This window comes from Jaculus jaculus, chromosome 2 (genome assembly GCF_020740685.1).
Source record: "Jaculus jaculus isolate mJacJac1 chromosome 2, mJacJac1.mat.Y.cur, whole genome shotgun sequence".
Taxonomy (NCBI): Eukaryota; Metazoa; Chordata; class Mammalia; order Rodentia; family Dipodidae; genus Jaculus; species Jaculus jaculus.
Genome location: NC_059103.1, coordinates 81,729,105 through 81,747,522, shown reverse-complemented (window position 1 = coordinate 81,747,522; position 18,418 = coordinate 81,729,105). Strand labels below are relative to the sequence as shown.

At 38.9% G+C, this 18,418-nt stretch overlaps 1 non-coding gene and 2 pseudogenes across 1 annotated transcript; 2 read left to right on the top strand and 1 right to left on the bottom strand.

The window, feature by feature from the left end:
- Positions 1-2,441: 2,441 nt before the first annotated feature.
- On the bottom strand, positions 2,442-9,435 carry LOC101608214 (annotated as a pseudogene).
- On the top strand, positions 8,011-8,117 carry LOC123458987. The gene has a single exon (XR_006635920.1). It is a non-coding gene; the product is annotated as a U6 spliceosomal RNA (small nuclear RNA).
- On the top strand, positions 9,195-10,425 carry LOC123458788 (annotated as a pseudogene).
- Positions 10,426-18,418: the final 7,993 nt, after the last annotated feature.

The following is an 18,418-nucleotide window of genomic DNA, read 5'->3' as shown; positions in this document are numbered from 1 at the left end:
ATTGCAATATAATATTGGTGGCAAGAAGTGTGGTCTTTACTGCACTGAATCTAACCATGTGTATTTAGACCTTTTGGAATGTATTATGGGAGGAACATCAAAGGATTTGGTACTTTGAACTGTAGAAGCCTTGCAGTGTGATAAGCAGAACTTAATGAGTTATTTTGGTGAAAGCTTGAAAATGCTAAATGCAGAATGAATTGTGGGCTGTGAAGGCTTGGCTTATGAAGTTTCAAAGGGGAAAGAAAGAACTTTCTTGAAACTGGGTTACCGGTAGAAAGGCTGACTGCATTCAGCCTAAATCCTGAGAATTTGAGCAAAATTGAATTGAAACTAATGGATTATTGTGCTTGGCAGAAAGATGAAAGATATACAGTTTATCACAGAAAGAAATTCAAGAAAATTTGAAGCTATAGGCACAGAAACTTGCTTTAGGTTACTTAAGCTGCTTGTTAAAGAAATTACCACCACTAAAGGTGGGCCAACTGTTTTGTATTTGGACAATAGAAGAGCTGCCCTGATCATGAAATCCAACCAAAGGCTCAAGATAGTGGGAATGCAAATTCTTTTGCAAGGGAGGGACTTGAAGAAAGAATTCCAAAGGAGTATCCTGCTCTTCAAGGTCAAGCTTTATTGCCCACTAGATTTACAAATTTGGCTATGCCACATACCTGGTACTAGTTTTTGGAAGCATTAGAATGCAAGAACGAGGGTCATGAAGTACACACAATTCCAGGAGCTGCTATAATGTGGCAGTGTGAAAACTCTTTATGAAGACCCAGGGAAGCCACTGTATGGAGCTATAAAGATGAACTGTGGATTGCAATGGACACCCCAGAGTTTGGGTGCCCAGACACTGGGACAGCTTCTAAGGAGAAGGTAACTGTAACACTATCCCCAAAGTTCCTGCAGCAATCCTGGAAACATATTTTACTAGCATTATTTCAATATGAACAATAAAGACCAATTTAGTAAGTGGCTTCATTTCTTGTATGTCTGAACTCATACTTATTTAACTAATTGCATAATTATACAAAAATTACATAATAATTATTATACAAAGATATGGACAAGTACATATAAGAAAATCAGTGTCATCACTGTATGCATGACCCATAATAAAAAAAAAAAAGGAAAGGAAAATTAATGGAAGAATATAATCGAATCACTTGCAGGACTGAGACTGATAGTGAAATAAGCCTAGTTTTCATGGAAGAGTTATCATCTGGTCTTCATGAAGCACAGTGATTGTGGGATCTCCAGTGCTTGTAGACTGAGGATTGGAGTGGTCAACTGCAACTGACCATATAGTAATCACAGTACCAAAACATTTCTAACCCATGCCTCTTAATTCATCAGGATATTGACTTCTAACTTCTCTAAAGCTTTGCATTGCTTTTGCTGGAGATTTCCAGGAACTCAAGCACCCTGGCATTTTTAAGCATTCTCCTTATCAATCATCGTGACAGTCAGTGGGCTGGACCTAAGACCTGTGAAAAGCAGCATTATGGATGAAAAATTACTGCAGTACAAAGCTGAAAAAAATTCCTCAGTACCTTCTTTTTGGTAGCTGTCCCCAGCTACTGAAAACGTAAACTCTTCATTAAGTCTACCTACTTAAATTCTCTTCCTTCAACAGAAAAGAAAAAATGAAATCAGAAAATATAATCACAGAAAAAAGTGAAAACTTAACCACCAAAACTGTTTTGTGGGTTCTGTCTCAAGCAGGCTTTGATAAAGTTTAGGCTTTTTTATTGTTCTTTTTGCTTTTCAAAACATTTCTGTGTATTTATTTTAAATTTGGCACATGGCTTTGAAAATGTATAAAAATAATTAGGTACTAATCCAACTTCAATATTTACATGGTCCCCTAAAAACATTTAATTTTATTATCATCAAAAATGTACTTCAACCTATTCATAGTATTCTGAAAAGTCAGGAACTTAAGATTTTCCTACAAAAGCGTTAGTATTCACCTAAGAAAAATAATAAAACTATGAATGATAACTGTACTATTTTAAAATATAACCTTATCTAAGCTATGCCATACAAGAATAATCCTTATGCAATAATCCCAAGCAATTTCATTTACAAAAAAAAAACCACAAAAATATTTTATACCAGAAAGCATATCACTGTATGCGAAGTTGAATGCCAAAGAACATATCTGAGGTTCAGCTTTACAATATCAAGTCTCCATGAGTACTTTGTAAACATCTGCTCATTATGGGCACCCATGTTAAATAAAGCTAGACACTGCTACAAGAAGATAGAGTAAAAACCATTTCAGTGCAAACATACATATCAACCTAAGTTGTTATCTACTGACTTAGGACACTTTGCATAAAAATCACAACTTGAATGCCATAACACAGAATTACACTACAAAGACTTTATATTAAAATAAAAACCTCTACATTAGTAGCTCAATTTCTTTGTTACTATTCTCTGCCAAATGCTTTCTTTTGATTTGCTTTTACAATGTCATCAAAGGATGTCAATTTGAAGTCAAATGGTATTATTGTTACAAGAGGACTTACTTCTTTGTCCTTCACATCTTGAACTTGTCTACTATAAAGGAAAGTCTTATAGAGGTCAAGGGCACACCTCTTGCAGCTCTTCAGTGGGTAACAAAGATGTAATGTTGAAGCAAAAGCTGATGGCCTAACTTCAAGGGCTTTGGTCCACGACACAGACAATGGTGGTTTCCTACTAAGAGAGCCTTTCTTATTTTTCTTACTATCCTTAGCAGAGCTAGCATTATTCCCTAACTTTGAACTCAGAATTTTAGTTCCTGGTGTTGGAGCAACTGATGAGTTAACTATAAGCTGTGGATCGAAGCCTGGAGTTCTTAGCAGGACGCTAAGATCAATATTTGAATCTATTCCAGGATTCCTCATTTCAGATAAACTGAGCTCATGAGAATCTTTCTCAATCTTAGAGTGGTCTAGACCAATCATTTCTCCAATTAAATCAGACAGTAACAAATTATCAAGGTCTCTTATGGGAGAAGTTTTACAGAATGCCAAAGATGACAGAGACCCTGTTAATTTTGATATCCCATTAGAAGACTGTCAGCGAGTGGCTAGTTGTGACAAGGGAACAGACCCCAGGCTGGCAGACGACTGGTTGCACAGTCAGCTATTGAAGCAGCGTGTTGGCCTGAACTGCTTCCTTTATGTTCCTGAAGCAGCTCCATTAGGGATGGATGCTCACACTGGGAAAGTGGAAACCTGTCACTTCTTAAAATCTTATTCTTGCAACTTTCTTCAGCTAAAGAAATGTTTCCAACTTCAGTGTTTATACTAGAATTTAAATTATCAAGAGATGTATTTTCCAATGAGTTAGGTAAGTGCAAAAGACTACTTAAGCTTCCCAAGGTACTTTATACCAGAATGCTTTGGAAATCGGTAGTGAACTGCTCTGAATAAATAATCATTTGATGCTGTGTTCTTTCTCATTAAAGACTTTAAATCCGGTATTCCTTTGGAAACCAAATCATCTTTGGAAACACATTCAGGGGACTTGAAAACTCAGCATTTGGAGTCTTTGAGAGTAGACTTCCCAGATTATCTGTGGGTAGTAACCCAACTGAAGGTTGATTGGAACAAGAATTTCTCACATATCATGAATCAGGTCAGCTAGTGAAAGCTCTCTGTAGACTTACATGAGGGCCTGAGATGACCAGTTTTGTATTGAGTGATTCCTCAGCACTCAATAAACACCTGAGAGTGGTCACACATGCCTGTAATCCCAGTCTTGTGGGAGCCAGGACTGAAAAATTGCTGGGGACCTACTGGAAGGAAAAAATAAAAGCACAGCTCTTCCATCTCAAGGAAGTAAGAAAACGAGTGATACACATACAAAGTTCTCCTATGGCCTCCACACATGCATGCATAGGTGCCCACATCTGCACACACAGGTGCACACACTGCATACATATAATACCTCACAGGCTACAAACACACAGACAAGAAACAGGATTAGTGGTTAAACCACTATATATCTTTTATTTTTCAAAGTTTCACAGTGCAATTTAAGTCCTTGCCAACTTCGTAGTTCTCATACATTTATCAAAAGCTATATGATACTGTAAGTACTTTACACAGAATATCTGAGCTATTTCAATAGAGTTGTACAAGAAATCACTGGACAATGTTAAACAGGCTGACTGGATTCCCAGCATGGAAGCCTGATGGAACCAGAACATGGATGAACCATGGTTTACACTGGAGAGCCCCAGGACTATTTGATGTGTGACTGCTGGACAGCTTGCTTGTGAGTGGATTGTTCACTGGGCTGTAAGCAGCCTAGCTGAAGGGACAGAATCAGAAACCCAGACACTTTTTCACTAGAGACATTGAACTTAGAGCTACCAAAACTGATGTTTTCCCTGTTTGTTTTAGATCTTGTATTGGTTCAATATTTCTTTGCTATGTCCAATGCGATATTTTGTAGTGTGAATGTTTATTGTGTGCCATTATGTTATTTTGGTTTTACAAGCTAACAGTTCAGAGAACTTAGACTATGGGGATGTTTAAACAGTGTTGAGATTGATAAAAAAAAAAAAAAAAGTGATGGGGACTTTTTTTGAGGCAAACTCAATAGCTTTTATTCTTTTATAATGAGAGAGAGAGAATTGATGCACCAAGGCCTGCAGCCACTCCAATTGAACTCCACATGTGTGTGCCCCATTGTGCACATCTGTAAGCGTGCAAGCTGGCATCATTTTATGCATCTGGCTTACACCTGGAGAGTTAAACATCAGTCATTAAGCTTCACAGGCAAATACCTTAGCCACTAAGCTACCGCTCCAGCGCAATGGGGACTTTTAAATTTGGAATGAATGCATTGCATTTCATATCATGGATGGTTATCTATTTAAGGAGGCCAGGGGTGAAATGTTGTTCCGAATGCTAGGTCCCTAGTTGCTGGCTACTTTGGAATTGGAGCTTGCTGGAGGAGGTGTGCTATTTGGGGCCAGCTTGAGGGTTATAACCAGTTTTTTTCTTGCAGAACTTGGTTTACTTTCATGTTTCTGTTTGTCACCTGCTATGGTAAGGAGGTTATGTTCAGCCTTTTCTCAGGCCATGCTTTACCCTGCCATCATGGAACTTCCCTTTTTCCTTTCATAAACCTTTTGGCTTGACATTTTGTGCCAGCAAGAAGGTAACTGCAACAATAAACAAATAAACAAACAACTGTGAGAAATTCCTGTACTATTTTCTGTAACTAATACATTGTCTTATTATATGAATAACTGCTCCTCTGAAAAAAGAGATATGAGGTGTGCTCTTTGATGAATAATTTTCTAGTGAAGATAGGAAGAGAGGAGTTGTGGTGGACAACATTGCAATGAGTTTAGAAGACATTAAGCCAGAAAGCCTTGCACAAGAGGGAATGTTTAGCCTCAAAATGAATAAAACTCAGGAGTATAGGAAAGAATAGAAATAAAAAATCTGGGTGCTTTTTTAAACTTGAGTTCTGACCCCAAATACCAAATGTGATATATTTTAAAATTTGATTCAGCGATCATTCCTCAAATCTAGTATCCTAACTGTATGTATTGTGGAATCTACTCCCCACCAAATTTATAATCTGACCTGGCTAATAACCAACACTGCCACAGGGGAAATTCTTGCCCCACGGGGAACCTGGTTTCCTGATTTGATCTTCGACCTCCATCAACTAGTGGGTGGCTCATGGGACTCTGTGGCGAATCAGGAAATTTCTTTTTTCTATGTATGCCCTGGGCACTTAGGGAAAGCAAGAATCAAAGGGGGCTGTGGGGAATCTGAAGCCTTCTACTGTGCTGGCTGGCAATGTGTGTCTACTGGAAGGGTATATTGGAACCTGCCTGCTAAGGGGGACCTTATCACCATGACACAGAACCAGACCAGGGACCAAAATGGACCATGTTACCTCCCTCCCTTGAAAGGAAATGAGACCTGTAATTTTGTTTCTCTCAAGTTTACAGAAAAAAAGGGAGACAGGTGTCCTGGGATAATGGAAAGACCTGGAGAATAAGACTGGATGTTACTGCGTATGATCCCAGTGCCTTACTTACTGTCCAGTTGGTGACAACGTTTCCCAGTGCAGGCCTGGTAGGGGTAAGAACAGGCATGGCAGCACTCACCCTTCCAGGAGAAAGTCAAGTACAGACTTAGACATTCAGAGGCTGGAAATGTCCATTACTCACTTAGAGAAAAATGTAGATTCCCTAGCTGAGGTTGTATTACAGAATAGATGGGGGTTGGACTTATTATTCCTCCAGCAAGGGGGACTATGTGTGGCCTTAAGGGAAGAATGTTGTTTTTATGTCAACCATTCAGGTATAGAGACTCAATGGTGAAGGTGCAAGAGAATTTGGAAAAAGGAAAGAAAGAAAGAAAGAAAGAAAAGCTGATAGAGGATGGTTTGAGTTATGGTTCAGTCGTTTCCCATGGTTAACAACTCTGCTGTCTGCTTTAGCAGGACCATTACTTGTATTTTTGTTACTAATCACAATAGGACCTTGCATTATTAATAGATTATTTGCTTTTGTTAGGGAATGCATTAATACAGTACAGCTTATGGTTTTAAGATCACAGTATATACCACTAGACTCCACTCAGTAATGAAATTGGGATCCAAGATTGGCTCCTCATGGTACAAAGAGAAGGGGAATGAAGGACTCAGGAACCAGATGGACGCCATGACAGGCTTCAGAGTCCTCAGTAGGCCTAAGTTTCTGTTTCCCGGCAAGATCTAAGGGTGGGTTTAACAGTTACTGGAAACTGATTATATGCCATAAGATAAGTTCAATTCCCCTAGCTCCAGCCCGCCAACCTTGCCATAAGGGTAGGATTAACAGTTAAACTGATTATGCCATACAGTCCTGAAGTCATGAAACATTCCCATAGTCATAGATGAGCTCAATTCACCTAGCTCCAGCGCTCCAACTTTGCCTGCCAAAATCCCAAGCCAACCATAAGAGTACACTGTTTAAATCAACTAATCATGTACCCATCCCCTTCTTCTATGTTCAAATCCCTATAAAACCCTACCCTCCCACTACCTGGGCTCTTGTATGGATCCACTGTGTTGGTGAAGTCAAGAGACTGAGCTTAAACCCGAATTAAAAGCTCCTTGTCCTTGAAAAAAAAAAATTGATTCAGAGATCATTCCTCAAACCTAGTATCATCTTTATTTTTTTTAACTCATAATTATACTTATGTCTGGATTTAGGAAGTACTGAAAATAGTTTAAATCCTACTTTACCTGTTGCACATATGTGAGAATCAAACCATTGAAATGGAATGGAATTGGCTGTATATTCTGCAGCTAGATTTTGGAAGAATATTGTTGTTACCTTCTCATTGCAGGAACAAAGCCCCCAAACAAAAGCAGCTGATGGGACGAAAGGATGTATTTTGATTTACAGTCTCAAGGAGAAGCTTCATGATGGAAGGGGTAAACATGGTATGAGCAGAAGCTAGACATCATCTCTTTTCCACAGCCTTGAAACACAGATAAAAAATCAATATGAAACAAAATCATGACAGTATAACTCAGTAATAAGTATATCAGTGGAGTACTTCCTTATTAAAAAAGAGCAAAATAAGCATTGTATCTTGACTCAGTTGTAGTACTTTACTATGAACCAAGTACTAAGGAATGAGTGATCATTTAAAATACATAAGTAGGCTGGAATCAGCTACATTGCAAGAAATACTAAAATTTTTGTAAGTACATTTTATCTTGAATGAGGCATTTTAAGATATTTTAGAAGAGAGAGATACTAAACAGCTAAGACAAATGAAAATACAAATGTGTACATTAGGGAAACTATAATTTCAAGGTAGTAAATGTAAAAATTGTGTGTAAATTTATACAGGTACATCTAGTATAGGTACTACAAAGCCTGTCCAAATACATATTTAAATATTTTGTGCACATTTGTTTAAAAGTATGCATTGAAGATATTAAATTAGTTTACTGATAACTCATCTACAAATAAAACTTTAAATAGTGCTTACTTTGGCAGCACACATACTAAAATTGGAATGATACAAAGAAGATTAGCATGGCCCCTATGAAAGTATGACATGCAAATTTATGAAGCGTTCCATATTTTTAATATCTAGAATTTACAAAGAACTCAGAAAAGTAATCAATTAAAAACGTCAAACAACTCAATCAAAAAATAAGAGATGTTTTTGTGTTTAAATATTTATTTTTATTCATCCATTTTGAGAAAGAACATGAAAGAGAGAAAGGCAGAGACAGAGAGAGAGAGAAAGGGAGAGAATGAGTGTGCCAGGGCCTCTAGCCACTGCAAACCAACTCCAGACACATTTGCCTCTTGTGCATCTGGCTTAACGTGGGTACTGAGGAATCAAACCTGGGTTCTTAAGCTTTGTAGGCATGTGCCTTAACCACAATCTCTCCAGCCCAAGATAGCTGTTTGAACAGAAAATTCACAAAGCAAGGACTACAAGTGGCCAGTGCACATTTAAGGACATTCTCAACATATTTAATAATCATAAAAATGCTAGTCAAAACAACTCTGAGATTCCATCACACTCCCATTAGGAATATATCCAAAAAACTGAATGAAAACAAATACTGATGTGACTGTGGGGAAAGAGGAAACTTTACTCACTGCTAGTGGGAGCCCAGACATGTACAACCACTATGGAAATCAGTGTGGAGATTCCTGAAAAACATGAAAATAGAGTTACCATTTGAATCACAATACCACTTCTGGGCATATGCCCTAAAGACTCTGCTTTTTACTGTAGAGATACTTGCTCAGTCATGTTTGTGACTGTTCTACTCACAATAGCTAGCAACTGGAATCATCCCAGATAACTATCAACTGATTAATGGATAATAAAGATGTGGTATATATACAAAATGGAATTCTACTCAGTGGTAAGGGAAAATGAAATAATAAAATCTACAGGTAAATGGATGGAGTTGGAAAAAAGAATCATTCTAAGTGAAATCGTGCAGGCATGGAAAGACAAATGTTGCATGTACTCTTTCATCTTGTAGTTCCTAATTGGGATCAATTAGAGATGAGTGTAAATGGTAGCACCAGAAATATGTTCATAAAACTAGAATGAGACCAATAGAGAGAAGAAGTAGGGAGGGGCGGGGCTTGAGGGCGGCCGCCGCCGGTGGGCCGCAGATGAAGAGGAGGCGGCAGCCGTGGTGGAAGAAGAGGCGCCGGCGGCGGGGGTAGGGAACCTGGAAACGCGAGCGGGGATGGTAGGTGGTTTGGACCCGCCGGGCCGCCGTCGTTTCCAGAAAGGGTTGGACTGGAGGAACCTCTGGAGCAGCTGTAGGCTGGCTCCTCTGACTAATGGCATGTTGAAGTACGTGGGCCAGTGGCAGAGAGGGCGTCTGATCCAGAGGGGGCCACTCTAGAGGCCAGGCCATCACCACCATGGGCCAGTGTGTCACCAAGTGCAAGAATCCTTCATCAACCCTGGGCAGCAAGAATGGAGACCAGACCGGGACCCCAGTAGCAAATCACATAGCAGGCGAGGGGCCGGCCACCGTGAGGAACAGGTGCCACCCTGTGGCAAGCCAGAGGTTGGAAGAACTGTTCAGGCGCTACAAGGATGAGCGGGAGGATGCAATTTTGGAGGAAGGCATGGAGCGCTTTTGCAATGACCTATGTGTCGACCCCACGGAATTTCGAGTGCTGCTCTTGGCTTGGAAGTTCCAGGCTGCTACCATGTGTAAATTCACCAGGAAGGAGTTTTTTGACGGTTGCAAAGCAATAAGTGCAGACAGCATTGATGGGATCTGTGCACGGTTCCCCAGCCTCTTAACAGAAGCCAAACAAGAGGACAAATTCAAGGATCTCTACCGGTTTACATTTCAGTTTGGCCTGGACTCTGAAGAAGGGCAGCGGTCACTCCATCGGGAAATAGCCATTGCTCTGTGGAAACTAGTCTTTACCCAGAACAATCCTCCTGTATTGGACCAATGGCTAAATTTCTTAACAGAGAATCCCTCGGGTATCAAGGGCATCTCCCGGGATACTTGGAACATGTTCCTTAACTTCACTCAGATGATTGGCCCTGACCTCAGCAACTACAGTGAAGATGAAGCTTGGCCAAGTCTCTTCGATACCTTTGTGGAGTGGGAAATGGAGCGAAGGAAAAGAGAAGCCGAAGGGAGAGGTGCTCTCAGCTCAGGGCCGGAGGGCTTATCTCCTGAGGAGCAGACTTAGTGGCTTTGTCCCAGGACCAGTAAGGGTCTGCCTGCTGCTTTGCAGCCAAGTGAGGAATTGGACTTTTCTGGAAATTACTGAAGATCCGGATATTTTCTACTTTACACCTTTCTCTGCCTTGTATTTGAAAGGGCTCTAAAATGCTGTATCATGTTTTAGGCACTTTCTTCATTTTTGGGGGGTTATTTTGGTTATTTCTTTTTGGGGGGGGAAGTAATCCCTCAAAATATTTGAACCTGGATACATGTTGTGTATCTTTTTTTGAAGCCTTCAGATAGAATAAGCCTGCCATTTCTTGCACAAAGTTAGGTATGTTTTGTTTATGTGGGGAGGGTGGAGAGCGGGAAGGGGAATGGAACAGTTAGGATGAGTTAACATTACAAACTACAGTGCCAGTCTCAGTTTGCATATTGTTTTTCAGGGCAGGTCTGTATTGTGTGTAGTGCTGTTTACATGGTTGAATTTAGGTTATAATAATTATTTTTAAAAGATTTACACAGATTTGAATAACAGTGTTAACTGTTAACCATATTGCATTAATTTCCAGACAATTTAGAGCTCTTGGAGCACCAAGGCCAGTCAAGAGCATTTGCAGTCTGGTGACAACCCCCCTTTAAGCTAATTTATCCAAAACTCTATTTCTCTCACTTCTTGCTCATTCCTTCTTTGACCTGTTGCATTTCATGTTGAATTTATCCAATCAACATGCTGCACCTGTCAGTCAAGTGAGCAGTTTTGTTTTGTTAGGACACATTGTACTGAATACCACTCCAACATTGAATGCAGAGAAAGCAGTGCTACCTCAGTTTTGCTGGAAGTAGAAATCTTTGATAGTTTTCTTTGAAGTTTCTGTAGTTTCATGTTGTGAATGGAAATACTTTTTTTTTTTTTTTCCCTTCTTCTTTTGCCTTGGAGCCAAAGTTTCTGTTGCAGGTGGTCAGAAATCGTGCCTGTAGCCAGCTGACGTAAGAGAAAACTGTGGTATGGAGCTCTGCTTGAACTTTTTTTTTTATTTTGAGTATCATCAGCTTACTTGTCTGGCAAGTGCAGAAGCCTGGGACTGGCTTGAACTCTGCCAAACAGATTATCAAAGTGTATTTAATGGCTAAACGTGTGTGCCCTTTCCCTTCTTGCTGCACCCATGTTGTCACTTAACCCCCAGGAGTTATTTATTATCTTTTTGTTAATGTCAAGGTCAATTGGGGTAATGTGATGACTGTTTAGGTTTACATGATCTTCCTTTCCTTCCTCTGCCCCCAAATATGTATATATACATATATAAAATATGTATATATTTTACCTATATAAAATATATATATACACATATATGTATCTATATTCCTTTGTTTCTTTGCCTGCTAAAACTGGCCATAAAAGAGAGAGCTGCCTTCAATACGTAGTTTCAGAAGAGTGCCAGGGAGCATCATAATGGAGGCTGCTGTATCTGAATTTGGACCATTTTTACTAAAAAGAACATGAATTTGCTCACAGGAGGGAGGACCCAATCCTCCAGACTCTTCTACACACTCCACAAGGCCAGCTTTGGCCAAATTGCCACTGGGGCCTGAGGAATTGACTCTGTCCTACTTGGTTTCAGTAGAGGAGGACCCTACGTATTTTTTCATTAAAAAAAAAAAAGTCCTCAAAAATCTGTACTGGAAAAGTAGGTGGGAAGAGCTTGTACAGTTCAGCTTCCAACACTTTGGAACACATTAAAAAGGGAATCTTTTAATAAAAGCTTATAAAAATAAAAAAAAAAAAGAAGTAGGGAGAGAGGAGAGGAGGAATTACCTGGCAAGTTAGGGGCGGACAAAACATTGGGGGTAGGATCATCTTGGAGGGATGGGTAGAGAGTAGTGAGAGTTAAGAGGGAAGTACACAAAAGTTAAGAAAACAAGAATCAATTCCATAGAGTCCTAATTCTGACTGGCATTATATAATACATAATCACCAATAAAAGGAAGTGGGGTGCTGATAGTCCAGACAGAAGGTAGAAAAACCTTAACCATCTTAAAACCATGGACTTTCATGAGTAATTCCCAGTCCAGAGTTGGGTTGGTCTTCACAGTGAGCTATTGACAAAAGATACCCATGATGTCCCCAAAGCAATGTAGGCCATTGCCAAAACACTTGATTACCTGCTAGAGCTAAAAGGTAAGACCCTATTGCTGAAAATACCATAGGTCATGGTCACAGGAAATCAAATTACCATGCTGGAACTGAAAGGGCAACTAGCTTCCTCCTGGATAGCCTGAATAGGATGGAAAGCCCTGTGGGAGTTGCTGGAAGAAAGTGGTCACCAACAGCATGAATAAGCAAGGGACCTTGCAGACTACTAAATCAAACAGCTGAGCTAGAAGTACACACTTAAGCAATAATGGCACACAACCTCTGTGGGTCACAAACTGTTCTCTGACTGGACATGAAGCCCGCTCAGTGGGACAGAATTCATATCTGGTGCTGGAAACCAAATCAGATTCCTAGTCAGGAAACTCATACTTCAGAGAGAAGTCCCTACGGCTCTCTGGAGAAGAGTGGGGTTGCACACCAAAAATCTCTCAAATAATTTTATATGCCCCTTTAACCCAAGCTTCTCCCACTCTTTGTTGGGGAATCTGCTTTATTTTACAGATGGCAGAAAAAATAGGATGAGTTGAAATCCATCAATAAGACAAGAAGATAACAGACTGCCATGAGACTGCCCATCTCTTCCACATCTACCGGGCCAAGGAGAACTTGCACTGGAAGAGGTGCCATGAGCGCTGCTCTTACTGCCAGCCTGACGCCCATCTCCAGGGTGACGGTGACAGACGTGGCAATCAGGTAAAAACTATCAAAGCAGAAATCCAGAGGCTACAAAGAACTCAAAAGTAAATCAAAATTCAATAGGCCCACAATGGCTCAGGGAACATTGCAGAAGAGGGGGTAGAAAGATTTTTAGAACCATAGAGTGGGTAGGAATACCCTGAGGTATGGTTCCCACAATACCCCACATGAACCAACCTACTTGTAAGACAAGTAGTTTATCCTTTGAGAGGCACACACATTTAGAAATTGCAAGGTTTCACTTTAATTCTGTAGGGATAATAACTTTGAATTCTCTGGAAAAGCTCACTTCTAAGTTATTAAGTGGCACAAGTGTCAAAACTGTCCACTAAAAGGCAGCTATTTAAATCATTAAGACCTAATAAAAATCCGATTATTTACAGAATACCATATACCAGGACTTCCACATCAAGGAAACATTTGAAAATGGTGGAGGAACTGCTTAGCTTTTATGGTTACCTCTAATTTATGAATTAAGACATATGCCACTATGAAATCTTTCCATTTACCCTATCTCCATACAGACAATTTAAAATATTAAAAATCAAAAAGTCCATTCCTCATGATGTTAATAGGTATTCTGGAAGAATTAGCTGACTTAAAAGTAGTTTAAAATGCTCTCGGTGTTCTACAGGCTCAAATATTACTAGAATCCTAAGATACTAAATTAAATTTTCTAAATATCCTTAATTTCCCTGGCATGTATAGGAAATTAAAATATAGCACCTCAAAATGTTCTTCTTCAAGGTATTTTGACAAGGCCATTTAGAGGGACTTCACACAAGAATAGCTTTGAAAAGCTAGTTTTTTTTTTCTTTTTTACAAAGATTTGCATCTGTGGTGGAAATGTGTATTAGTGAAGTAAACAGTGGATACAAACGAGCTTTTTCTGACACACCCTTCCCTGCCTTATCTGGATGTAGGAAAGAACGCTCATGCAACCTGTCTTGTCAAAGACTACTACATCGAATACTCTTCTCAGGGTTATTATTACCTGAGAGATCTACCTACACAGTAGGACAAACTTGTGTCCAGTACATCCCCCCACCAACACCCTAACCTGTCACAACAATCTTGGAGAAAAAGTCCCCATATCCTAATGAAAAGTATGAAAACTTCATTCATCTAGCTCTTTCTTTGATTTTTATATTTTGTGTAGTTCCTGTACACACATACACACTGAAAAACATATATTTTTTTCCTTGTTAACATATTATCACTTTATTTCAACAGATTCAATTACTGAATATTCAGAGTGAAAGTTTGACCTTGTCTATATATGAATCCTATGGAACTACAAAAATTATTTTGGTATGAACTCTTAAGCTAGTCTCTACAATAATTTCTTACAGTTCATATTGATTTGGAAAAAAAGGAATCAAATAGTTTACCATAAATTTTATGTTTTAATGTATAATTAAGGATGTCTATACTGTACCAGGGACTTTAAATGCATAATCTACTTTGTATTCTCACATTAAATTTATACAATTGTTATGATCCCCTGATGACCTTTATCAGCAAAGAATTATAAACTGTTGTACTGTCATAAGTGAATTCTGACATGGCCAGCATGCTGGAAAACTTTGTATTCTTTGTAGTGAAACATAAAACCTTTGCATTTATCAAATTCCAGATGACCAAAGATAATAATTTAAGTAAATGTCTGATATTTTGTCATGAGTAGTATTGTTCTGACTTCCAAGGCTCTAAGATCACATCATTTTTGTCAACTCAGTCAGGTTAGATAAGCAACCAATGAGGGCGTTTCCTGATATTTCGTCTGATACCCAACTTTTCATCTGCCATAGGTCAACATGGAAAACAGAAATAGGTGGAGGTTCCCAGACAGAACACATCTGCTACAGGGGAATATTTGCTTGCCTAAAGGATTGGTGAGCAAAAGTGAGGAGCTGCCACCATCTTGTTAATTTCAAGAGCACCCCACTATCAACTGCAACCTAGAAGTCTGAGGACTACTTTTTCTTCTGCTTCTACAAACAGCTCTTGTTACACCAATTTGCTGAAAATGGTCCTGTAAACACTCATGATGTATGTAGCTGAATTTCTTGCAAGCAGATTTTGTAATGGGCTCTCCACTTTATTTCCATATTCCAAACCCGAGAAAAGTGCATTTAGTTTTGAGTGAAAATGAGAAGCATCAATAGTACATCACTACTGACTCTAAATACATGAATGGAAGAGAGGTAGAGAAAGCAAATATCAACTATAATTCTTAGAGGAAGTAAACATTCTTCAATTTTCTCTCCTCTCCCCTTACTTTCAAGTGGCATTACATAATCAAAAAAGAAAAAAACTCAGCATTCCAAACCAATTAACGTGCAATGCACTTTCTATTATGTAAATATATAGATATTTGCCATACTGCTTGATATCAATTAAACTACTTTCTAAGCTTCTTCCAATTTCATTTTTATATGGGATCACTTTTAAAAAAATTAAGAACTCAAGTACAATTGATTTTGGCTCCATAGTAAAATACGTAAAATAAAAAATATTTATGATTAGTAAAAGTCTGGGCAGAAAGCAAAAAATATAATTAATATTAATTCTGCATTTAATTTGCACAAAAATATAATTAATATTAATTCTGCATTTAATTTGCATGCTGTTTATTACAGCTTATCCTTCTCTTTTCTAATTGCTTCATAATGATGTTGTGACGTCATTAGACATTTTGAGCAGCTAAAATAAACAAAAGTGCTTTCTTGTATTATTTCATCCTGATTAAAAGATCAAAAGTATCAAGAAAAGGTAATAGAAATTATTAAAGGAGTGTAAACTGCAGATATAGCAAAATTAAAATAATAATAGCAGATCCAGGTGTGGTGGCACACACCTTTAATCTTAGCGCTTGGGAGACTAAGATACGAGGGCCACCATGATTTTGAGGGCAACCTTGCCTAAAGTGAGATCATGTCTCAAAAAGAAAGAAAGAGCTGGGCGTGGTGGCACACGCCTTTAATCCCAGCACTCATGAGGCAGAGGTAGGAGGATCGCTGTGAGTTCAAGGCCACCTGAGATTACATAGTGAATTCCAGGTCAGCCTGGGCTAGAGTGAGAACCTACCTCGAAAAACAAGAAACAAAAAAAAAAGAAAGAAAGAATTTTAGGCTGGGAGATGGCTCAGCAGTTAAAAGCATTTGCTTGTAAAGCCTGCCAGTCAGGGTTCCAGTACCCAGTGTCTATGTCAAGCCAGATGCAGAAAGTGGTGTATGCATCTGGAGTTCCTTTCCAATTGAAGGAGGCTCTGGCACATTCATATTCATTTGCCTTTTCTCCCTCCTTCTCTCTCTCTCTTCCTCCTTCCCTTCCTCTTTCCCTCCCTCCATCCCTGTAACTAAATAAAAATGCCCCCCACAAAAAAAATGTCTACTGCTCCCACAAAGCATAAACTACAACCCTATAGGGAATACATGCAACCCCACTGAGGAGTGTCCCCAACAGAATGGGGGCAGGGTGAGGGAAAAGAGGGTACCAACACATGATGTATCCATACAAAACATCTTGTTAATAATGATAAGCATTTTTTAAAAAATGTTTTAAAAATAGTAATAGCAAATGTCATAAAACATCATCATTTTTTAATTTTTATTTTAGAGTGACAGACAGACAGAAAGAGGCAGAGACAGAGAGAGAGAATGGGCGCACAGGGGCCTCCAGCCACATCAAATGAACTCCAGACGCATGAGCCCCCTTGTGCATCTGGCTAACGTGGGTCCTGGAGAATCGAGCCTCGAACCGGGGTCCTTAGGCTTCACAGGCAAGCGCTTAACCGCTAAGTCATCTCTCCAGCCCAAAACATCATCTTTGTAAACATAAACAGAGCAGTCCAAGAAAAGCATCGTTCTGTGTGATGGCATTGTTACTGTTCACAAATAGTTTATTTCTGTTCTACTTCTGCACAGAACAGTACTGCTTTCACTGCTGCAGGTGGACAAGGCCTATGGCTGAGTTCATCTATAAGATGTCAACAACAGTGGGACATCACTGTCAGATTCAACTGACAATGTTCAGCTTTCCATATTGCTCAATTTGTTCACAAAAATTGTGGAAGCACACTTTAAGAAGCTGAGTGGCCATGATAAGTGGTCACACTGCCTCCCTGCGCTGGACTCTTAACTGGAAAAAGAAACAGATATGTGGAAAGTCCCTGATTTGAAAGTTGAGTTTACTATTAATTTGGGGAGCTTTTTTTTTTTTTAATTTTTATTTATTTATTTTATTTGAGAGCGACAGACACAGAGAGAAAGACAGATAGAGGGAGAGAGAGAGAATGGGCGCGCCAGGGTTTCCAGCCTCTGCAAACGAACTCCAGACGCGTGCGCCCCCTTGTGCATCTGGCTAACATGGGACCTGGGGAACCGAGCCTCGAACCGGGGTCCTTAGGCTTCACAGGCAAGCGCTTAACCGCTAAGCCATCTCTCCAGCCCAATTTGGGGAGCTTTTTTTGGTCACTTCCTAATCTATCTTACTGAGACTTAAGCAAGCCTATAAAATGTAAAGACTTTGGATGACTGGCTAGATAGAACCCTTAACCACCTCACCCACCATGTAAATACCACACCCAATGTTTTATACAGTCTGACTGCTACACAATTTGTCTTTGCTATTATCATCATGAACTAACTTATCTCTCCCAAACTACTTATCCTTGACTACATCTTGTCTCAAGACTTTTAAACTTTCTGACCTTTCCCAAAATATGTTACTCTTCTTAATTCCTTCATGTTTTTACTACTTTCTTCTTGTGAGAATGACGTGTGTGTGTGTGTGTGTGTGTGTGTGTGTGTGTGTGTATGGCATTGTATCTTGTACCCCCTGCTACCCTCTATATCCCTCTTCCCCCACTCATTATTCCTTACTCTTCCATTCCACCCAAAAATCACATCAAATTATATGTATATATGTATGTGTTGTATATGTAATAAGCACACATAAAAATTAAGAAATAAAACATTTTTTCACAGATTATATTATCTATGTTGTTTCTCAAATTATTTTTCCTTCTAATTACTCTAAGTTGAGCTTACTTTGGATAGCTTCATAAGGTGTACATATATTATTGCTTTTAGGCTTATTTTCATTAGTAGTATAGAGAGCCTATAGCACAAATTTTCTTTTAAGCCCTGTTGTTGCTGCAATATCCATAAATTAAAAATTAATAGAGTGTTAGTAACTTTCAGTTTAAAATATTTCCTAATTTAGGCCATGATTTATTGTTTGCCTTACAGATTAATTATAATTATTTTATTTAATTTCCAAGTAGTGGGAGTTTTCTTGTCATTTTATGGATATATATTGTAATTCCAAAATTATTCAAATTTTATTGTAACTATGTTA